Genomic DNA, 24,132 nt, shown 5'->3' with positions numbered 1-24,132 from the left:
CTGGAGCACCTCTGCTATGAAGACAGGCTGAGAGAACTGAGGTTGTTCAGCCTGGAGAAGAGAAGGCTCCAGGGAGACCTTATAGCAGCCTTCCAGTACTTAAAGGCCGCCTACAGGAAAGACAGGGAAGGACTCTTTATCAGGGAGTGTAGCGATAGGACAAGAGGTAACAGTTTTAAACTGAAAGAGGGTAGATTTAGATTAGATATTAGGAAGATGTTCTTTACTGTGAGGGCAGTGAGCCACTAGAACAGGTTGCCCAGGGAAGTTGTGGCTGCCCTATCCCTGGCAGTGTTCAAGGCCAGGCTGGATGGGGCTTTGATCAGCCTGGTCTAGTGGGAGGTGTCCCTGGCCATGGCAGGGGGGTTGGAACTAGATGATCTTTAAGGTCCCTTCCAACCCAAACCATTCTATGATTCTATGATTCCTGACCTTTTATTTATTCTAGTAAAAAGAGTTATTTTGCCTGTTGAAAATAGATGGAGCATTTCTACGTCTTCTGCTCTCCCAGAGGGCAAGGGAGCCTAAAAGGACCGGAGTGTAGGGTACATGAAACGCTGGCCTTAGCTCACGCACTCCTCTGCAGCTTTCTCCCTGAAATAAGTGTGCACAGCACCACACTCGTTTTGCGCGAGCAGGTTTCTCACTGCAGCCAAAAGTTCACGCTTGGGTCATCCCACCTGGCAGCTGGAAATATTTCCATGTCTGACCTGACAGTAGAAGTCTTGGCGGCGAAAGGCAGCTCACCAGCCCCATCTAGTCCTGCGTACCAGAGACTGCGCCTGGTACCCAGCCAGCACCAGCTTCGCTGGGGTCTCCCAGTTTGCGCTGCGCAGGCACAAGGCAGACCGACTTTGCTCCTTCCTTCTCATCACTTGCTCTTCCAAGGGCACGTTAGCAGGGCTTGAAAGAATCGGCGCAGGAGAGGAGACGACCTGTGCGATACACAACTGTAGCCCCCGCAACATGGTACACGGGCATCACCTGCTCCAGGAAAGCAGCCCCACGTTTTCCAAAGGGACTTGGTAATATGAATTTGTGTTATTCAGCCAAGATAACTTCAGTACTTTTCCCACTGCTCTGAATTACAAGGCACTTACACAAATTTGTCTTAAGACTTTAGCACGCTCTTAGCGTACGCAGTAATTTAACCATTGAAAACTCCAGCTGACGAGACTGGAAGCAAGGGGAAAGCAAGGAAATATGTGAAATACTCTGCCCACAAGAGATTTTCCTAGAGCAGACAGATCCCGATTGCTGACAGGCTGCAAAAATTTGCTTTAACCTCTGAATCCTTCAACTTAAAGCAAGTGATTTGGGTTCCCTCATGGACCCTGTAGGTACTTCACCAAGACACTCAGAGTATCATTTGTCAACCTGCACTCCCACCACGTGATACAGAAATAAGGGCACTTTTTGTAAAGTTCACAGGTCACAGGCAGATATTCCGCAAGCAGTATCTAATCCACATAAAAAAAAAGACAAAAATAGATCATTAAGGGTAAATTTTGTATTTTATGTTTTAAAGACAGTCCAGCTTATGTTTGCTGTCCCTTTTCAAGGTAAAAGGCTTACAAGAAGCAATATTTTATAGCCTAAGAAGTGACCCTGAGAATGAATTGGCTGTGCAATAACGTATGCATCTTCTGTTTTAAAGAAAATAGTAAAGAATAACATCAATGAATATGAACAGAGCACTTTCTTACTATAGGTGGGTTTTTTCCTACCTTTACTAACGCTTCTGCAGTTATGCTACCCAACCCCCCAAGAATAAACATCTTCCATTGCATTTTGGAAATGCAGACGTAGCAGCGTTATATCTATCCATAAATACTATAATTATTGTTATAGTTAAAATCTCATTTTTTTAGGACAAATGAAATAATCTTAATTTCAACTGACCCAAGAACTACATATATTTGTATATTTGTAAGATATATATATACTTGTAAGATCAAATTTGATCACACCCAGTGTCTAGAAGCTGTTGCATTAACGTGGCCAGCTGTCCCCTATGCACAGAGATGCTTTGTATCCCCAACCACATTAACCCACCAGAAATCCTTCCCATCACAGCTGACTTTGGTCCCACTTGACTCCAACTGCTGCAGAGGAAAGCAAAATCCCAATAAATGCTTCTCATCTCTTCTGAAGCACCTGGTAGCCTGTCGGGATTAGGCCAGCATCAGTTACGGGGGACACGCTGAGCTCAAACACAAAAGGTTTGTCTCCCCTTTTCCCTCTCACTAAGCACGGTCTCCTCAGGGGACAAATGATAATCCCTCCCCCAAGGCGCTAAATACAAACTTACAAACTTAAAATAATTTTAAATGTTCTTTATCCAATTATAAAAAACCCTTTATGAATTGCAGAGTGAGTGTGTGAAGTAGACAAACACAATACACAGACTGCAAGTACTGCAGACAAGCAAACGTTTCCAAGACCAGCGAGGGGATAACCAGATGCAGTCATACCTTAATGCAGCCCAGACGACGCTTGGCATGCTGTATTCAATATCAACCTCCAGCTAAGTGTTGGGTGGTTGTTTTTTTTTGGCCTCGTCCACCTTAGCACAATCCCATACATCCAGAACAAGAGTCACAATTACTTGCAGGTCACTTTTCCCAACTTAACAACTGCCTTTTATAATTACAAGCAATAAGCTTTATTTCTGCCTTCCCATCACACTTCTAGCCAGTCCCACATGTCTCCGTTTGTACTCTGAGACCCCACCAAGCACCCACCCCACACACCTACAGCCCAGAAAAGCACCAGCTAAAGCTTCTTCTCCAGATCACGTCGCTCCCCAGAAGAAACCATCCTCTGGCTGCTGGAGACAACACGAAGGAAGAGATGAACACTACTGTTCTCATCAGAAGTAATTTTCAGAAATAAGGGCAAAATTCATTCTTTGAGCACTACCTTCTCCATCTGTATGGCATCCCCAGGGAAATTAAAAGCCAAACCAAACCACAAAAGACAGCAACAAATACAATCTGGGAAAGGACTACACTCTGAAAAGTGCAAAGTTTACTTTTACCATCTGTGGCTATAACTCAGCAGGGAACAAGCCCACTGAAAAAACAGAATAACTTTGAATCAACAACTAAATGACTGATGACTCTGCAATGTCTACACCCCCCCAGAGGGCATTGCCTGCTGGGTTTCAGAAGCGTTCCTCCCTTCTTGCTGACCTCCCTGTGCTCAAGACAAGGAATTTGTGCAAAAAAAAAAAAAATAATAAAAAAATTCAAAGCATTATTTCAAAAGACATTGATTAAGGTGATGTTGTAAGAGCAGAGTGAAGCCTTTCAAATATAACCCCCCCTTGCCTCCATGCCCTCCCAGCCAGCCTCAGTCGCTCCTGGTTAAGCAGCTGCAAGGTGCATGCAGGGGCTACACCAAGGCAAAAGGAGAGATGTAGAACCAGACAAAAAAAAACATGGAAAGAAGGACTGTGCATGTTAGAGGTCACAGGTACAAAGTGAGCAAAGCAAACCATTTAGGGCAACGCATGCTCCTTTGAGCTGTCATCAAAGAGCCAGCAGACACTGCCCCAAAACTCATACTTACAAGCATGCATGGACTAGGCATGCAATAAGGTCAAAGAGCTGCAAAGAAATCTTCTATCCTCAGTATAACGACAAAGCAGGGAAAACAAGGGTGGAATACCTTTTGCTGACAACGATGCTACTGTCCCATCAAATTAAGAAGACATAAGGCATGTTTTCAACTCGCCATTTCTGATAATCACTTCATGTGTTGTCAGCTCTGGAAACAAGTTCTATAGTTCACTCTTCAGAAAAACAGAATTAAACCAGATTTTGCTAAGGGGAGACAAGCACATCTCATTTTGTGAATTGAGGCTAGAACGCAGGAGGCAGGGAATCCGTGCTGCAATCTTGAGAAGTATTTGGCTTCCCAAGCTTATCTCCAAGGCTGAAGTTGCACACGTAGAAAGGTCTGGAGATAGAAGGGCCAGCACCAAGGCACATGAGGCTGGCCCACTGTCAGCTGAGCACGACCAGATGAAGTTCTATCATTCTCTGAACAGCAGCTTTAGAGCCATTAAAATCCTTTGGCTCCCAAAGAAGGTTAACGGCAAGTTACAAAGCTGTTTCTACAAAGTGTCACATGCTATCAACAACGAAGAATGACCCCAACAGAGGTTGTGAAGCAGAGAAGCATTAGAGATTACAGGGGAATGCATTACTAGGTCCCCAGTCTCGACACAGTTCCTTTGGCTTCCCTGGATGCCTGCACAGCGTGAAGCATTACCAATACCTTAGAAAACCCAGGATACAATGGTCAAAAGACCATTTGCTGCCCAATACAGGTTCTCCATGCCCTCGCCATTTCCAGTATTAACAAAATGCTCCTCTGGGAGGATGACTGAGGTGGGACACGAACAGTTCCATACTTTCAGAAGGAGTTTTGAAGGAAAATGTACCTAGAAATCACCAAGACTTATCTCATGAGTACATCAGCCAGGCTAGGATGGTGACCAACAAGGTGGATCTGACAAACCCTTGGGGCTGACATGAAGCCAGCAGAGCATTTGAGGCTGATCTGCTGCAACAGTAGGACACAAGTTCCACATGTTCCAAAATGTGATTTGGAGAAGAAACATTGCCAGCCCAGGTCCGGAAGAACATCACTTATATTCCTTCTACCACACCACTTCAGAGCGTAACACCACACAGCTGGCCATGTATTACGGAAGAGCTGGCACATCCCTCCATATTAGCAGGCACACTCCTCACTACAGCAGGCAGAACAGGGTATTGGATGGACATCGGTTTGGTCCGCTGCTGCCTTTTCTGATGTTTCTCCTGATACATGTCCACAAAAAGAGATTTAAAAAAATCCTACAAAGCCAGTAAGTCCACAGAGCCTGCATTACACTGGAACCTGTTAGGAACAACATCCCTAAATATGAACCACCTCCTTCAGTCTGTGGTGTAGTCCCCATCTATGGCTGAACCTCCCATCAATCTGCACGACACACACTCCACAGGAAAGGTGACTGTGGTGCCTCCAGCAGCATCTACAAGCTTCAGGGAATGAGCCAAAAGATGCCAGCAGCTGCAAACGATGAAGTCAAAAGAACAGAGACAGTATCCTTGGCTCAGCGCACCCAACACACCCTCTAGATTCACATTTGACCAACTTAGATGGGAGTTATTAAGCCAGAGAGCAAGGAACAATTCAATGTCACTGAGCAGACAGTCTCTGAGAAGGTTGCTGCATCCTCTGGAAGACTGGTGTGGAAAAAGTGCTTTTTAAAAGAAGTTTGCAGCTGCTAAAGTATTTCTCCAGCTGCTTTCTGCAAGAAATATTACTCTCTGCAAGAAAATCTGTTCTTCTGCTCATAAATGGCCAAACATAATAGACCAGGACTTTCAAGATGCTCTGCATGAATAGAACAAACACCTTAAAGTCTCTTTCTTTCAAAGAGGAGGAATGTCAAGTTTTGCTGAGAAACTCTGTGATCACACTTGGACTTGGCCGACACATGAAACTTCCACAAGTATAAAGCACTTCAGGCCCCATGCTGACCAAGGCACGTTATGTTACACGGGGCCAAGGCCGTGCAAAGCTACGGAGGAACAGCAGCTCTGCCAGGTCACCACCACCACGCTCCCGCAAGAGAAATGGAAAGCCATTTCCAGGCAAGAGGTGGATTAATTGCAGGCTCTGAACAGCAGACCTCGTTCACAGAGATATTAAAGTGCTGTATATCCTTCAGGCTCAAGATTTTCAGCAACTTGCTCAATTTTCCTTTCCCTACCAGGAACCCAGAGAGGAAGAAGGTTTTTAGTGTTTAGACCCCATATTTGACAGTGACACAATCTGAGCCCAGGCTCCTTCCCCGCTTCCAACTTCCCATGGAAGTGATGCAGAGCCACAGATTGACGATCTTTGGTACATTTAGCCACAGTGGGGTTTGTGGGTGGGCTTTTTTGGTTAGTTTTGTTTTGAATATTACCAGCTTTGCCCATCTCCATCTTCCTGTGCTTCAGTTCCCCACCCGTATTCTTCTCTCAGGGCACAAGGCAGACAGCTTATGCATTTCTTACCCCACTAACGAGGGCAGCCCACGCTGGCACCGTTGAGGCTTCATGGCTATCACACTTTGTCTCTGAGAAAATAAATGTTAAAGCCTAAAAGCCCCAAAACAGCATCACCCATCCATCATCCTTTCTCACTCATATTAGTGCCATGTTCTGCAGTTCAGATGGTGAGAAGTACTACTCAGCAGGACGCTTTTCCTGTGAAAAATGGCCACACAGCTATTTCATTTATGAAAACGTGGCTTGTTTTGGAATATGTGAAACAATCCAGTTTTAACATAAAGAAAAATGAAGTGCCAAAGGCTAACTGCATAAAGCTGTGACTGGCCAATAAATCTGTCAACAAAAATACCTCCAAGCAATAAAAAATGTGCACTATGGCTCAACTGCAACCTTCCCTGGTCTGATCCACACCCAAAGCAGCTAGCAGATTTTCAGACATGCAGTGGTCTCATGGGAACAGGAGATCATACGCAGGGTATTTCATACCACGTGTTTCAAATTAAACAGCTTTCAACAAGACCCTCAAAGGAACCATCCCAGTGGGTTCCCACAAGACCTCTGCAGCCACTGAGCTAATACAGAGCACAAGAGAGCAAGAAAAGTAAAAGGCAAGCTCATGGTTTAGGTTTCCGCAAGTGTCTGCCGAAGCAGGTACTCTGCAGCATGGGTGCTTTACGCCTGCTGAGAGACATCACTAGAAGCTAGAACCAGCACAGCGCACACGCAGCACAGGAATAAACTGTGTCTGAGGTGCTATTAAATTCAAAACTGCCAAGTCTGGAGCTAACAGAGACTTAAACAAGCAGTGACTTCAGCCTGAAGGTACAATTAACCAAGTGTTACTTTTTGGAGCAAATAAAACTGCCAATGTGTTAAAGTCTGGTCACCCACCCACCTCCTGCCCTGGGGAATTTTACCGCAGTCAGCAATTTCCTGGCAATACAGGTCAAGTTAACTATCACTGAAGTTGATAGCTGCAATGCTATCTTTCACTCCAGATATTTTTGAGAAATCATTATGCTCCTCTATAGGTTCATGTAGCTGTAATGCTAATTTTAGGCATGCAGAAACAGAAGACACGTCTCCATCCAGAACACAAGGTTCTGCCTCAGGAAGTTAAGCCTGTGCATGGTTTTGAGCAGGGTTACGCACGGCAGCGATGGCACCATATGTTACAAAAGCATCAGGCAATGCTCTGGAGAGCTTAGGAACGGCGAATAAAGATCAGAGAGCCTGGACAGCCAAAATATGGTCCCAGTGCAATGACTGAAGGAGGAACTTCCCCTCAGTGCTAAAAGACCTGGAAGGAAAGAAAGCATTTTTGGCTCTTTCTCCAAGGAAGAAAGGAAGTAGGCAAGGAAGTAGGATCTTTGTGCATATCCTGAAATATGGAAATTAAAAAAACATTAAAAAAAAATAAAGTCACAAGATATGTGCCTCCACTTCCAGTTATCCTCATGAGCAAAACAACCTGAAGGCTTCCAGATTGTCGGAGGTTTCTTCTTTTTAAGCTAACAATTGTAGGTACAAAACAAAAGTAGCTTTATACAGAATGTCTGCCAGGCAAGATGCAGCAAAAAAACCCCAAAAACATTCCAGCTTATCACAACATAATATGATACTGTCAAGCTTTTCACTATATATAATTTGGCTCAAATCAAAAGATCCTTCCCAAACTGTCCAAGCCAGGAAGATGTTTATAGCAATACCAGATGAAGGTTGCTGGCGCATGCCTCCCTGCTTTGTGATTTTGACAGCTTGAAAGATGTGGAAATCACAGGGCAGGGTGGGTGGGGAAGCTTAGCCAAGTCTATTTTTTCCCTAACAAAGAGACCATTGAATGCAGCAGCAGCTCTCTTCACCCTTGCTGGCCTTCCCTCTGGCAGGTTCTTCACAGCCAGTAAGTCTTCAAGTCACGCACCAACCTAAATTTAAACCTCTGGGTCATCAGAACCTAGAGAAAAAACATCCTTCCCTCTCCTTACTCTCATGGATGTCCATGGCTGCCAAGGCAGCATTTGCAGAAGTGCTTCAGTCCAGCTCTTGGGTCTTGTGTCTCCTAGGCAGCAACAGGGCTCCAGTTGTGCTCTCCTACCTTGTTCTAGCTTCCCTCTTTTCAGTTTCAGAGGAACTCATTTAAGTTTTGAGTCCTGATGCTAACTGATTAATAGGCCAAAGTAAAACAAGCTTGGCTTGAGCTCCTCAAACCTTTTTCAGTACAAATGTCTTTATAGAAAGTGCCCCTTATTCGTGCAAGAGGGACTGCACCGTCAGTAGCAGGTTCTTCTGAACCTTTCTGAGCTCGATAGGCAGTGTCTATCCAGTTGATGCTGCTAACGAGGACTCCAAAACTGTTCCATATGGTTACCTGAATACCACGGGCATCTACAGAGAGTCAGCAGAGCAGCTCACCAAGAGCTATTAGAACTACCACAAACATCAGTTTAACTTATACCAAAGATATGAAGTGAAAAAACTGCATGTTTACCCATAATCTCTCTCATGTTCTGTATTTTACTGGACAAATGGCGTTCGAATACAGATATTTTCTGAAGCACTCTTGAATGCCTCCACGCTTACCTCAGTCTTCAATTTTTGCTCAGCAGTACAGCAACAGAATATGGAAAAAAAAACAAAGTTGAAACTTCTCTCTCAACTTGTAACACCTGGGCTCAAAACCAAAGCAAGAAGTTATTCTTACTCCCCCAGAAGTTGTGACCTAAAAGCAGCAGCACAGACTGAACCCATTAGAAACTTCTGGCTACTGATTTTATGCCAAAGATGCTCTGATCTTGTAACGAGGGGAACAGTGAACTAGAAAAGCCAAAATACCAGCAAGAACAGCCCACCCTGGTCCAAAGACGAGCTCAGCGTACATTATCTAGGTCAAGAGACTGCCAGGGGGAGGTTGTCCAAGCATGGACAACAAAAACAAGGATAAGGACAAACATGTGAAAGCCACGCTACAAGTACAGCTCGCTTACCACTAGCAACTCTTACTGCTCGCTTCAATACACTGAATGGTGTTTTGAAGACTTTGGCTCCAACGTAATCCAGTACAAACCTGTCTGATATCATCAGATCACAGCAGAACACCATCATAGGTCAGGAAACAAGAGGTGGAACAGGCTGTGACTGAATGAAATCAGATACAAAACGAAAGACATGCCAAGAATTAATTAATTCACACTTGAATTAACATGCACGTCCTGCCTCCAAATCCAGTTTGCTGCTAGAGTCTCTGCAAGCCTGTAATGACAAAAGGTTATAAATGCAGAAGAGCGAGGACCCAGCGGCCAGCGCTGAGGTATGACATTTCTGCAGCCTCATCCTTTAAAGCAAGTTTAGGATCCTCAGAACTAGACCTCAGACAAAGAAGTCCAGCTTGAAGGTTGGAGAGCCCCATTGACCATAAACTCGTAAGTCCCATAAACACACCCCTGCCTCCTCAGCTGCACTTGCTCCTGTTAGAGACTGCTCAACTACCCACAAAGCAGTGGTAAATCACACCAGTAAACCGCATCAGTTTAGAGCCAGGTACACAAGGCGAACAGGCACCAATTCTGCTTTCCTTGAAAGCTGCAATTTGTAGTAAACAAGAACTGACCAATAAGCAGCACAGCCATCCGTACAGAAAGACAGGAACCTCAGTGTGGCATCATGCATGCTCTGGCATGATAACTGTTAACTATTAGGAAGTGTATTTGCTTCTTAAAATCATCCAGAAACCTGAAAGTTTCCAAAGGAGATCAGAGAAAACTCCAGAGCTATCTTTTAAGTGACTGCATGGGTCAGAAGACCAGCAGTTTCCTCTTCTCTTGAGGTTCCCTCTATATTTCGGGTCAGTTCAGTGGAGAACCAGCATCTCAAGAAAGAAGGGACTTGAGGAAGAAGGGTCCTTTGTGGAAGGCTGTGTCCATCTCAGTAAGATGCTGGAAGAGCAACTTCCCAAGCTGTTTCTGGTAAATCTAATGCCAATGCTCACTTCCAAAAGGCCAAAAATTAAAGAGGCAGAGAAAGTTAGGTCCTGCAGAAAGACTGCAGCTGATGCCAGGTTTTCACCTTCTTCATTAACAATCAGTGGGTATCAGGCTTCAGCAGTACAAAGCTACCAACTTTCAAACATAAGCAAACAAGAAAAAGAAAAACATTTCCACTGGATGTTGGGCAACAACCCTCAGCTCTTTCAGCTCCCCTCTGTAATTCCAGTTTACTTCTCTTTTTTTTTTTTTTTTTTTTTAAAACAAACTCTGAAGCACCGCTTTAAAAGGCGTACTAAATGGGAGGTACCTCTTTAAACGGTACTAAAAAAAAAAAAAAAAAAGGGTGCATTTGCTTTTAATGGAGAAACGACTTGGCACACTCCACCTTATGGAAGAATCAGGTCCAACCAGCACACTGTGCCAGCACTGCTCTGAGACCAGAAGCTGTGACCAAGTTTCACGTCTTACTACGTAGCATGTTTAGCCTGCACCTAAAGCTAGCGATCAGCTGTAGTTATCGTCCACGAAACATTTGCACAACCTGTTCTTGGCTACAGGACATTTATGTATTTAGTGAAAGCATAAGATAACCTGAAAACACAGCTCTAGGCCTGATGACATTTTATCCGACACCTTTTCACCAGCAGGAAGTATATAAATTCTTATCCTAAAGTAAGTAACCGGGAGGACTTTAGAAGGCAGAATGCAGATAACATTCATGGAGAAGAGTTCTCCATCAGAAGAGGCTTTGCTCCAGGTCCAGAGGCCCAGTTCAGAGAGATGATGCCGGAGATACACAGGGAGCATGAGCTTCAGCAGGGCAAGGAGACACCATGTCCCCCAGCAGCTGCATCTCAAACAACGCAAGCACCCACAGGAGGGTTTAACAAAGTTATTATAACAGCTTGCACTTTAAACTCGCTAATTTTCCTGAGAGCCTAGCTGTAACGGAACAGTCAAGTACTTTTAGCGCTCAGTGGAAGGACCTTCACGAGTTTCATTTGCAAGTGTGGAGAAATTAAAGGCTTCCTCTGCCCTAAAAAGCAGCGCTTCTGCTTCCACCAGCAGCCCAACAAAAACCTGCTTCTGTCTCAGCACTCAGCTTCTGGAGCATCTGAGCCACTTTACATTCAATTGCCTGAAATTGTATCATGAGGTAAATCTGCCCAAGCAGAAAACGGAGGAGAAAAAGTGCCCTGCGGCGAGGATTAGATGTTTGCAGCGTGGGCTGGGTTTTTGGGGGTTTGGATTTTTTGTTTTGTTTTGTGTGTGTTTAGTTTGTTAATGACAGCCATCTGAAGAGGAATTATGCATCAAATCTTGCTTAGCAAACCCTCTATCACTGATAGGCCAAGATAGAAAACTCTCCCTTCTCGCATATTAACGTCTACAACATCAACTATCTCTAACCGCTTACACTGCATGCCCACCATTTCAGTCTCTGCTTTTTAAAGGCGCTGCACATTTCCTTCACTTCCCTCTGGCAATAACTTTCCTGAAGACGAGGGAAAAATACTGAAATAAATTTGTACATGTATTTTATTTACAAATTCTCTCCTTCATCCAGACACCCTTTGTGCAGATGAATCGCCATACAAAATCCAGTGTTACTGGTATGCGTTCATTGGATGGCATTCACTGTATCTTGCTCAGAAGCAACTCTAAATGTGAATGCTTGAGCACACCACAGGATATACCCAATGTCGTGGTTGTGGCCAAATCGGCCAATGCCCGGCGACAGATGCTCCCCCCGCAACCTCTCGTACATGGAGAAGAGGAGGAGAGATAAAGAGATTTATGAGTTTAGAAGAAACTAAACTACTTTAATGTAACATTAATAATAAAATAAAAGGGAAAATAATGAAATATATACAGTATATACAAAACCATATTAAGCTCCCAGGATGACATCACCAGCAGGCACTGGGGAAGTCCCAGACTGGACTCAGCGACGGGTGGGAACTGGATTCCAGAGCTGGAGTCAGGAACACACCGATTGGGATCAAAGGCAGATGAACAGACAGGGTCCTCCTTGGATGTCAGCCATTGAAGAAACAGCATCGACCCTTTGATCCCTCAGCTTTTATACTGAGCATGATGCAGATGGGATGGAATACCCTGTTGGTCAATTTTGGGTCACCTGTCCTGTCCGCTCCTCCCTGTAGGTGGGACCCCTCTATCCTTTTCCCTTTACGACCCTCCAACAGGGCAAAAAACAAAATTAGCTGACCTTGGTTGGTGTAACAGTAAGTATAAGCAAGAGCCTCTCTGCATACAATTCCTTGGCACGGACTGTAAACAGTGGTCTTATCACTCGGAGAATGAACTGTTTTCGACACAACATGCTGTTAATTTCTGAGAGTTAGAAGAAGCCTAGTAAGAAATAAAATTACTGAACAGAAAGTTGGTGCTGTTTTACCTCAAACCAGGACACCTAATGAATGCATCACAAATTTGAAGTGTGTATTTTAACTCCAGAAGGAACCTCTGCAGGTGTAGACTCCCTGATTTCAATATGGTTCTGCAAACAAATTTGTCCCAAGACATGCAATAACCTAAGAGCTCATTTAGCGGAAGGGTTTGCAGTTTTCAGTCAACCCCCAGGGGACAACTTGCCCACTTGTTTGCATTACATCTGTTTCCACTTTCAGAGGGGTCAAAGACCAAGTGGAGAACATACCACCCAGAAAGACCTGCTTGCCAAAATCTGCGTGGGCGGGGGGGAACGAAAACTCACAAAACCCCCCACCTCACCAGCATTTTCTGTATATATTTTATTCTAAAACTCTCTTTCATACAGATATTCCTTACGAGGATGGGTCATCAGCACCAGAAAGCCACTTCTGTTACAGCTGTTTATTCGCTAAATGGATTTCATTGCATCAACACATATCCAGCTTCTAGACATTACAAAATTTTCAAAGCCTAAAAATCCTCGCTCCTTTTGCAACGCACAGAAAAGCAACAAATGGGAATCTATGAATACACTGGATCCAGCCAAAAGCTGTTTTCTAAACAGAAAACAAACCCAACTTCCGTGCTTTTCAAGTCAGCTGGTAACAAAAGCCATCTGCATTACAGCTCCATCCAGGCCACATGCTTCTCAAACTCAAGCAGCAAGTGTCCCTGAAGAATGTTATCAGCTGTTTCCATGTCAACATATCTGCCTTGGGCAGCAATTCTTCAAAAACACAAAGCAGATGTTTAACTTTATACGTAAGTCTAGCAGAACTAGTGGAACTTGTGACCTACATAAAATTAAGTTATGCAACCACTGACAGACTCACGACGTTGCATTCCCCTGCTGGCTTCACTGCCCAAAATGTGCCTGCTAGAGCCAGGTGTCCTCTATGTCCCAGATGTTCCTAGTGATGTATTTCAGCCACAGCACATGCCTACTGCAGCCATCTCAGAGACGGTCACTGCAGCCAGAACACATGGATCCTGCCATATCTACAAGACAAACGTAAACCTGTTGGCCAGCCCTTGAAAAACACCATCACAAATGAAGATATAATTGTTCTTGGTGTCAATTACTGCCTTGCTTCCTGGCTTCAGGAAGAATCAACACAGCTTTTGTAGCAGGAAATTATCTTTCATATCTAAAGTTTTTCAGGCTGTTCATTACAGGTGGATTTGTATAAAGGTTTTTAGTGAGGGACCATTTCAAAGTTCTAATGCAAACTAAGATGTTGTTGGCCACGTAGAAAGGCTTTTGCATGGACTGGTAATTGATTAGAATAGGAAACAAAGAGCAGAAAGAAGCTGTAGGTTTTCACAGGGACAAGTGGCCACCAGTGAAGTTCCAGAGATCTGTGCTGGGGCCTCTGCTATTCTACATACGCAAAAGATCTAAGAGAGAGGAACAGTGGGAGCATACTGGCTTTTAACTGAACTGCCAGAGGGTCTTATGATACCAAGTGCTGGAAGATGTCTCTATCCAATACTACTGATCACTGTTGAAGACAATACTGTACTAGACAGACCTCTGCTTCTACCTCATGCAGATAGTCTCATGCACTTAAGGTCCACTAACATAGCGCAATAAGCTGACTGATGAACAAGTCCTTCAGCTCTTACTGACCGAATGTCCACTGCACCATTTTTAATAAAGGCTCAGAAGTAGTGGTGTGTGTGGACATACAGTTCAGATGAGAAAGACCAGAAGCACTTCTAGAGACACGGAAACCTACAAACCATGCAAACGAAGTTTATTTCGCACCAGGTCATTTGGCCAGGGTTATGACTTCCAGTTAGACATTTAAGAAGCTCTCTGCACAATTTTCACAGAATCACAGAATGGTTGAGGTTGGAAGGGATCTCTGGAGGTCATTTGGTCCAATCCCCTTGCTCAAGCAGGGCCACCTATGGCCAGTTGCCCAAGACCATGTCCAGATGGCTTTTAAGTATCTCCAAGGATGGAGACTCCAACACCTTCCCGGGCAACCTGTGCCAAGGCTCAGTCACCCTCACAGTGAGAAAGTGCTTCCTGATGTTCAGAGGGAACCTCTGGTGTTTCAGTTTGTGCCCATTGCCTTTGGTCCTGTCACTGGGCACCACTGAAAAGAGGACTCTTCCTTCACGCGTTTATATACATAGACAAGATCCTCCTGAGCCTTCATTTCTCCAAGCTGAGCCCTCCCAGCTCTCAGCCTTTCCTCATAAGAGAGACTCCCAGAACAGAAGTCACAACACCAACGCAAGAACAGAAGCCTCCACAAATGTAGAAATGAAACAGTTCATATGGGCTACGCTAATGGCCATTTGATACAGCTTAATGCAGTGTCAGGAAAAGCTACCAGTGACCTACCAGTATCTTAAGGGGGCCTACAAGAAAGCTGGTGAGGGACTTTTTAGGATGTTGGGTAATGGTAGGACTAGAGGGAATGGATTAAAACTAGAGATGGGACAATTCAGACTGGATGTTAGGAAGAAGTTCTTGACCATGAGGGTGGTGAGACACTGGAACAGGTTGCCCAGAGAGGTGGTGGAAGCCCCATCCCTGGAAGTTTTTAAGGCCAGGCTGGATGGGGCTCTGAGCAACCTGGTCTAGTGGGAGGTGTCCCTGCCCATGGCAAGGGGGTTGGAACTAGATGATCTTTAAGGTCCCTTCCAACCCTAACAATTCTATGATTCTATGAACTGTCACTTTCAAGGGCATATGCTCCACCTCACTATCAGGTGAGAGGTGGTCTTCAGCCACAGCACTTGCACTTCTTCCTAAAGGAGCTCTGCGTAGTGGTACCACATTGAGACAACACAGGAGGTGCTGCTCTTGCAAACAAAGCCATTTCCAAGCATGGAAAGCATCTGAGATACATCAGGCTCCGCAGTTCTACATCAGCCTAAGCAAACGTTATAAAGACGCTACATCATCCGTATCACAAACCAAGGAAGCTACTGTGACTATCCTTCAAAAGCCTTGCTATAAAAAGGAACTGGAAAGATTAAATAGGTTTTGCACATTTTATAAAGCTCTAGATAATCATAATGCATTAACAAAAAGGACCAAGGACAACAAACACTTGAAGAAGGAGCATGTTTGCTCTTTTCAAAGCTGGCCTCAAGTTTTCACACTCAGACCAGCTGGTCATGCCTACAGTCCCAGCACTTTCTGTCATGCTCATGAAAGAGATATTTTCCAAACTAAATTTTTTTTAAAAAATGGAACCTGGGTACAGAATGTTTTCTTTTAAAGGAGGGAAGCACGTTACTCCTTTTTTTTTTTTAAGCCTCATCAGGTCAAAGAGTGTCAGAAACCCACATGAAGATTCACAGAAATTGCTGTGAAATCCTAGTGACATGACCTTTCAAGATCAGCTAGGATACAAAGAGCTTTGGAAACAGGAAGAAATGATAACTGAAAAGAAATCTGGTCTCAGGAGGAAAAAAACCTTGATCAGCACAGCTGAGAAAGGCAGGGAAAAGGTGTTTATAGCAATACTTATTGTTTATTAAGTTATTAATTAGACTAGCACCCATTTACTGTGGGTAGAGATCTAGGGAGTAAATGCTCTTTGCTTGGACATGGCGAAATTAAACTTATCACTGGGCATTTCTCACCCACCAGAAACTCCCATCCTTAACCCCCCGAATAAGCCAATCTCCTATTTATCTTACGGCAAAAAAATTAGAGAGCTTCTTTTCCACCATACTTTTCTTTTTTAATTAGCTATGGGAACTTAAGTCCAGATGGTACTGCCAACAAAAAGATACGCTGATGATGTAAAGTTTCATCAAAAGGATGATGATGTAAAGGAGCCTTGCTGAGACAAATACACCAGCCCAAGCTTTGTAATATGGGTCAGTCCATAGCATGACAGGGCATCAGTTTGAAAGAGCAGAGCATAGGTGAGATAGACCAACCCTCCATTAACTCAAAGGGTCAAAAGAGAGGCGTGAGAAGACTGAGACGTTTGCATAATGCTGTAGGAGGAACTGGTCAGAGCTGGAAATGAAAATAGAGTCTCTTGAAATCTAGCTTAGTGCATGAGCTACAAGACAGTCTACTTTTGCTATGAAAGCATATATTTAGTAAGAGTGTCATTAAAAGCACCTCAGGAACATCCAGAAATACCTGCTGTGGGGTTTGTCTTTTCTGAAGAAGGGGGAAGAGGAGTCCTCCTATAACATAAATCGCATACAAATCAAAAATAGCCAATAGTAAGATTCAGGGGATGATGTACAGCGAGAAATGAGGAAGCGAAGGGGTAACACAAATGCACAAAGTAGCTTACTCTCCCAATTAATGGCTTGCTTGATCTTAAATGGATCCCCAATATTTGCCTTCAATCAGTTTGCATTCGTAACACTTCCACCTTTGTTCCCTGTTCTTTGATTTATTCCTGCTTCATGAATAGGGATGGCTTTTACCCTCACATGCTTAAGTTCCTGATAACTTCTACAAAATTTCCCTCTAATAATGGACTTGTTTCATAGCAGTTTCAAATTTGTCCAGAGGGAGCAAAAGAAAAAAAAAAATTTAGTGTAGAAGCTTACCAGGCAAACACTTGTAACTGTTTTCTTGCTGTCAGGAATTATTGCACCTTTAGGGGAAGCAAAAGCCAATAAAAGCCTGGGTACAGTAAGACTACAGCTCAAAGCATAGGGAAAAAAAAAGCGTAAAATATTATTGTATGCAACCAGAGAGCCACTTCTCTGAGACTGTCAAAGCATTTTCACAAAGAGAAGGAAGAGTGGAAAGGTTTATCCTGCTTTTTAATACAGAGAAGCCAAAGAAAGATAGAGAAGACGACTCAGCAAAAGAACATGCTTAATCCTATTAAAATTAATGAGATTTCATCCTGGTCTCCACACACAAGTTGTATTGGGAGTTTAACTTAAGTGGATTTAAACCCAGATTTAGTTAAAGTGCGGCAAAGACTCCCCAAGCCAAACAAATATAAATCCAACACAAATATACATGCAAAATTCAATGCAAATTTCATCAAATCACTTTTTTCCCCGACCCTCACACCTTTAGTAAAACAGATCTAAAAGCAGCATACCTTCTCTATCTGAAGTATGCCGCGCAAGTGTTTTGCTGAACAGGCAGTTCTCCAGGCTTGGCACCGAGTCAGCTGGAGCTCAGGGAAGGCAATCCCAACGCCCTCCTGGACAGTCAGGGGCAAGAGGGTCATCCTTAGCAAAAGCAGCGATGGTTGTGAAGAGGACTTGTTGAATGTCTCAATAAATAAAAGAAAAAAATAAATGGCCCTTGCACACGGACAACCTCACCTTCCCTCTCTGTGTATTTAGGGAATAACGAGGTAGCTGTGAGGGCTTGGACACTCCATAGGCACATCTGCAGAGCAGTTTAGTTGTCCTTTAGCGGACACAGCTCAACTGAGACTCCCCAACCAAAGGTGACAGGAGCTGTGGCAACTGATGTACAGAGCTAACCTGGGCGAGCAACTGCAACCCGCTCCGACTGCGCAGACCTGACTTCCTACTCAAATGGAGGACGCAGCTGGTTCCTCAGGCAGGTGCATGATGTACAGATGGACAGTGGGTCCTGCCACATGCATTGGGGGACCGCCCAGCTGGCTGCAAATAAACCAGTACCCAAATCCCTGGCTCTCTGCCCTCCGCTCCTTTCTTCACACCACATTTTCCTACAAGAAAAAAAAACGAACAAACCAACGGGCGCCCAATGCGCTTTCCAAATGGTTGCCAGGTGATCACGTGAACTGGGAGAAAAGGACATGATGGAAAAATCCAGGCTCACACACCGTCATTCCAGAGATCTCACGTTCTGCAAAGTGCATCTGAAGACGAGCTCTCCCACCACGACAACGCAGCCATCGGGGACCGCGTTTCAGTCCTGTCCCGCCCGACGACACGGCACAGCACCAGCGTGGGGTCAGTGCAGTAGCACCCCCACCTCTCAGCACTGAAACCCAAGATCAGACCCTTGAGGCCAAGCCCACAACAGCAAAGAAAAACAAAGCCAGCAAAGGCAATGCAAGACTGCCAGAAGGTTTGGCACCTACGCTGATCGACATTCAAAATTGCCCAGAGGAAACCTCATTTCAGTGATAATCACAATAACAGCAGAGCCATCAGCTAAATGCAGGGGTTCCATGAATACACTTAAAGAACCAAAGCAATGAGGAAGACAGAGAGCACAACAGCAAGCAGCTAGTAGTGCTGCTTTACACGCCAGCGAGGCAAGCGTGTCGTTCCGCTGAGCATTAAAACCCCTTCTGCACTTCTTGCCACTTGCTTTTGTTGGGCAATTTGTTCACAGGAACATGTGGCAATGTCCATGCAGACATTTCTTCAAGAAGGGGGTCCCCGTACATGCCGGAGATACGTTGTCCTTTCCTGGACAGACTGCTGTACCACAGGCACCCTGGGCGCCTTACCTGCATGGTGACCTCCTTGGATTGCCAGCAGTCAAAAGCTGGAGGAGCTGAGAACAACATTTCCAAAATGCACAAGAAAGCGCTCCTGCCTGCACTCATTTTCAGCATTGCTACTGTCCCTGCAGTGCCAGCAGCACCCCTACGCCCCATCTGTCAACTCACAAGCTCCACTGACTCCTCCAAGTCTAAGCTGTTGAACTTCAGCCCAAGGGAGCAGAATAGACAGGAGGAACAAACGCGTTAAGTGCTTGCTACACTCCTGAGAGAAAGGGTTCAATAGCAGTTTACTGCACAGGACTTCTTGGCTTCCCAGTCAACAAAGTCAAAAGCCCTTTAGGAGTCCTTCCCCTGGGTATCACTGACAGGTGGGGTATGATGAAGGGTTACACCTGGAGGACGGGACGCAACTTCCTCGCTGAGCCAGAGCGCACAGTGTCAGATGGCATCCAGCAACAGCGCACGCAGGAAGGATACTGCCCTCCCACTTCTTTTAAGTGTAGGAGGAAAAAAACCACAACGATCATCTAGTTTGGCTCCTGGTGCAGCATAAGCCATGGAGTTTCATCCAGCAATTTCTGTGCTGTGGGGTGGGGGAAGAGGTGGGAAGGGTATCTGTATCATCTACAGCATCATCTACAGCATCATCTACAGCATCATCTACAGCATCATCTACAGCATCATCTACAGCACAAAGAACTTTGTACCAGCTCTGTGTTCGTAGGGATGAACATCTCCTTCAGAAAGGCATACAATCCCAATTTAAATACTTCAAAGGGCAAATGGCCAGCTGGTGTGGATTGTCATCGCTCTGCAAGGGAGCCATACAATGCACAGCAGCTGAGGATCCACACACAAGTGCCAGTGAATTGACAGCTTTTTCCTTTGGCTTTCCCAGTGCGTAATTGCTCTTGGTATTAGGAGCTTGTATCAAACACAAAGCAACAATTAAAGGGCAGGGATAAATCTAACGCAGACATTAGCAGTGCCTCAACATGCTTATATGCGGGGTCCAGCGATGAGAGCAGAAACAGGTCGGAGCAGATGGATGTGAGGATGGCTGTTGAGCACGCGCACGCAGGCAATGTAGAAGATCTCCATATGGAGACGAGGGCTGTGAGAAAATGCATGTGCATGACACCCAGCCACCCGCGCCTCTGCTCTGAGCCATAAGCCCCGCATCACTCAGAACACACACGTCAGTAGGATGGAAGCAGCTGCCGCGATACACCTGCTTCGTGGGTACGCAGCGGAGCAACAACTTCATTTCTCCTACGTCCAGGTCGCCCGCAATTTTTCACCACAAATACACTGGCATAAACTCTTGCTGGACCTGCCTTACGGCGCTTTCAATTTATAAAGCTGTGTTCAAGCGCGGGTGACAATACACAGAACGTATGCTCGGTTAACACTGTGTGTCAGAGCACAGGGAGACATCAGCAGAACTGCATACTAAAAGCTTCATGGATAAGAGCTTTATCCATGCCTTTAAAAAAAACAAACAGAGGCAGCAAACTCTACCCAAACAAATCAATTCTTCACGGTTTCTCCAAGCAAAGTTTTGGACATTTCCAGCATGCTCTGCTTTAAACAAACAGCTCCATTCCTTAATGTCCCTGTGACATTTTCCCGTGAAAATTTAGTCAGTCACGTACAACTGAAAAAGTCAGCTACTACATTTAAAAGTAAGTAGCTACATTACCTAACCCTGTAAACCAGGGTATGCAGCCAGACGTTTTAAATACATTATCAGGCCTTCAGCATGGATGTTCTTCATGACTGACGCTTGAAATTGCGCTCGCAAATTATTCCCATCACCTTTGAAAAGTCTGTGCCAGGAGTCTTCCCTGAGAAGGCAGAGGCTGAAGGTTGCACGGATGTGCCAATTAGAATTTCAATAGCACATAACCAGATGCGAAGTCTGTTTTCTGGCAGATGGTTTTATAAATCCATCAGGGAATTTACAATTAAAACAAAAAATAAAGATGTCTGCACCAACTTGTTAAAGAGGCATGTAGTCTGGAATTTCCCCCAGAAAAGTACTAAAACAATACATGTGTGTATATATACATTAGATATATACATATAAAAACTAGAATCAAGCAGCAAACGTGCGCGGCAAGTGCATTAATCTACTACAGACAGGAAAGCTAATAAAAATGGATAGATTCCTTCTAAACTATCCATTACCGTGTAATGGACTGCATTAACATATATATTAGGGGATGATTATGGTAGGTAAGTAAAATTAATACAAAAATACATGCACTTTTGAGAGAGACACTGCATCAACATGCATCTTACAGCCTGGTTTTCAAAGCTACTGATCAGCCACAAACCCCCTGAGGTCTAAAGGGCACCAAATGCTCACTATCAGGGAGTTTACCTCAGCCAGCAAGGCTGCAACGCAGCTCAAGGCAGGGACAATCAGTATTTCTATGGGTTTGTTCCTCCAGTAAGCAGCCAGTTAACTCACTTTATCAGGAAACAAGCCTTCTGTTGCATGACCAAGCCTGGCAGGGATTCAGTCAGCTAACGTGGAGGACATCGAGGCACCTTGCTTGACAGGATCCTAAGACAGGATTTTTCTTTGCCAAGCCTAGAAGACAAAGTTTGGGAGACAGGAGAGGGGAAAGTTAAGGGATTCGATGAATCTGCCAGAAGAAGATCCACTATGATAGAATATCCCCACAGGATGCCGCATTTGAGAGCTCGGTCAAAGAAGAGTATTTATTCTTCCTACCGCTTACTGGATTCCAGGTGACACCTTGCAAACATTGCCCAGGGGACAGTTAAACCTACTGAAAGCCTTTACTTACGGTACAACAAGATGGCAAATATTTCAGTACGACGTCACACAGAGCCAGGTTCCGTTTAAAAAGGTAATCGCAATGGTACATACTCGACGTTATTTACTCAGACGCAAGATATTTTTACATATCCATATTTTTACACGATGCCGTGCATAAGGGCGATCCGCCACAGACACCACGTTTCTGGGGTGGCCCATAGGGCCTAAAAATGTTACGTTTCGGGCAGTGAATTACTTGCTGAGTCAATGGGCTCTCTTCCCGGCAACGAAAACTGAGTTTCCTCCACTCCCACCTCCCCAAGAACAAAGTCACCTACCGGCAGGGACACGTTGCACTGCAGGGGAGCAAGGGGTGACTGCGGAGCCATCGCCTCCACGACTGCTGGGGGTGGGGGGAGAGGGGCGAGGGAGGGGTGTCCAACTTATTTGCAAATTTATCTGCAAACTTCTGTGTCACTTTATGGGAACGGCTGCGGAGCCCCTGCTCCCCTCCCTCCCAGGCCGCGGTGACCCGTCCCCGTCCCGCCCCGCGGTCCCCAGCGCTTCAAACCGACACCCGCTCCGCGGCCCCACCGCCCCGGAGACCCCCAGCGCCGCCGCTCCCCCGGCGCGGTGCCCCCCACCTCCCCGCTCCTCCAGGCCCAGCCCTCGCACGCCCGCACTCACGACGTGGCGGAGACCGGCGGAGGGCACGGCCACAGGGCAGCGGGGCGGAAGCGGCGCTAACCCCGGCGGCGGAGGCGACAGCCGCGCGCCCGGCGCCAGCGCGGCCCCCTCGGGGAAGGAGCGGAGCCGGGCCGCCCAGCTCCCCGCCACATGCCACCGCCTCGCCCCGCCCCGGGCGCGCCCCCGCCGCCGCTCATTGGTTCTCCCGCCTGAAGCCCCGCCCTCTCCCGACCCTCCTTCCCTTCGGCCACGCCCCCTGCGCCCGCGCCGGGGGCGGGGCGTGCCCGTGCGCAGCAACGCTCTTCACCCCGGAAACAGCCCGGCGCTGGGGGCGTGGCTACCTGCCGCGGAAGTGACGTATGCCGCGGGGGTGGTGTTTGGGGTGGGGTGCTGGGGGAGGAAGGGGCCCGGGGGCGCCGGCGGTGGGGGAGGCCGGGTCGGGTGTTGTCAGCCGGGGGTCGTCAACCCGCCTCCGTGGTGCGAAAGCCGGGCTCGTGTGGCGGCCGGGAGCGCCGGCTCAGTACCGACGGCGGCCGACGGCCTCGGGGCCGCCGCCTGCCCGAGCCCCGGCCTGGGCGGCCCCAACAGCCCCCGTCTCCTCAGAGAGAGCTTTCGCCTCTTCTCTGCGGGCCCGCCGGCCCCTCGCCTGGCACCGAGCGGGCGCTGGCCGTGCTGTCGTTTCTCTACAGTTACACCAAGCTGCGAATGGCACCGGTTGCCGTTACTGTGTATAAGTTCCTCTGAATGTGCACCGCAGCTTAAGCTCCGTGCTTTTTTACAGTTCGGGCTGCAGTACGCCGGTGAGAAGCTGTAGTCAGATGAGGTATTTTCATTCTGAATTTTCCTAAACACGAACTCCAGCGTCCACCATCTTCTCCCAAGTTGCGGCGCAGCAGCCGGAGTGTCTTTTTGGCAAAGCTCAGCGTAATACCAACACGATTTGCCCATGTTCTCTGCAAGCAAACGTCGCAGGATTTTTTGTGAGGAGTAGAGGAACAATGGCTGGATTAGTTGCGTCCAAACTTTCATAATCACCACCAAGGAGGAAAAATTATAAAAATGTTCAGGCTAGCAGCTTCTTGCTACCCTGGACTATGAAAACCACAGATATTCCACCATAATCTAGACATAACTTTTCTCATGAAATCCCTAAACTATGCAAGTCTCTGGTTTACTAGATGTGATAGTCCCCAGGCAACAGCATTGTTCAAGTAGAGAATGCTGCTGAATTAAATATTGAATCAAATAGCAGAAATCGGCTCCTTGCTGATTGTTTTCCTGTTCTTAGTGCTGCTGGCTGTGCCAAAGGTTTGCACATCAGCAGCCCACAGCTGCTTGGAGCAAACCCTAGCAGCAGTGGAGCTTTGAAGCTTTTATATACCATGTTGTGTAGATGTATATACAGGCATATATGTATGTCTGAGCTGCATTCTGAAGCGTGGAGCCGGCTCCATGAAACCACAGAAGGTGCAGGACTTCCTTTAAGCCACGGGTGCCCGTTTTAGAGCAAGCACACTGTCTCCTGAATTCAGCTCCTTTGGGTTGTTTCCAAATGGCCCAAAGAAGCGTCATCAAAAAAAGGATGCAGAAAACAGCATTGTACACACACAGGCACGGTCCATATTGTGGGCTGCTTTACATAGCGATTGTGACATTGCACGGGTGAAGAAGGAGCCCTTGCTACCTCAAATCATGTAAGGATTTCAGCTGCTACTGCTAATCTGTCCGTA

At 46.0% G+C, this 24,132-nt stretch overlaps 1 protein-coding gene across 4 annotated transcripts in view; it reads right to left on the bottom strand.

The window, feature by feature from the left end:
- The window catches only part of C4H11orf24 (chromosome 4 C11orf24 homolog), a 35,981-nt gene extending 13,416 nt beyond the window's left edge, over positions 1-22,565 (bottom strand). Inside the window, exons 1-3 of one of the 4 annotated variants that reach the window (XM_054200600.1) lie at positions 22,403-22,565; positions 21,401-21,523; positions 20,627-20,786 (exon numbers count right to left, since the gene is read on the bottom strand). The gene's annotated coding sequence lies outside the window, so the exon portion shown is untranslated. The other 3 variants (XM_054200601.1, XM_054200599.1, XM_054200602.1) reach the window with 3 other exon arrangements.
- Between the last annotated feature and the right edge of the window lie 1,567 nt (positions 22,566-24,132).

The sequence above is a fragment of the Rissa tridactyla genome, chromosome 4 (assembly GCF_028500815.1).
Source record: "Rissa tridactyla isolate bRisTri1 chromosome 4, bRisTri1.patW.cur.20221130, whole genome shotgun sequence".
NCBI lineage: Eukaryota > Metazoa > Chordata > Aves > Charadriiformes > Laridae > Rissa > Rissa tridactyla.
This window is presented reverse-complemented; position numbering and strand designations above follow the sequence as displayed.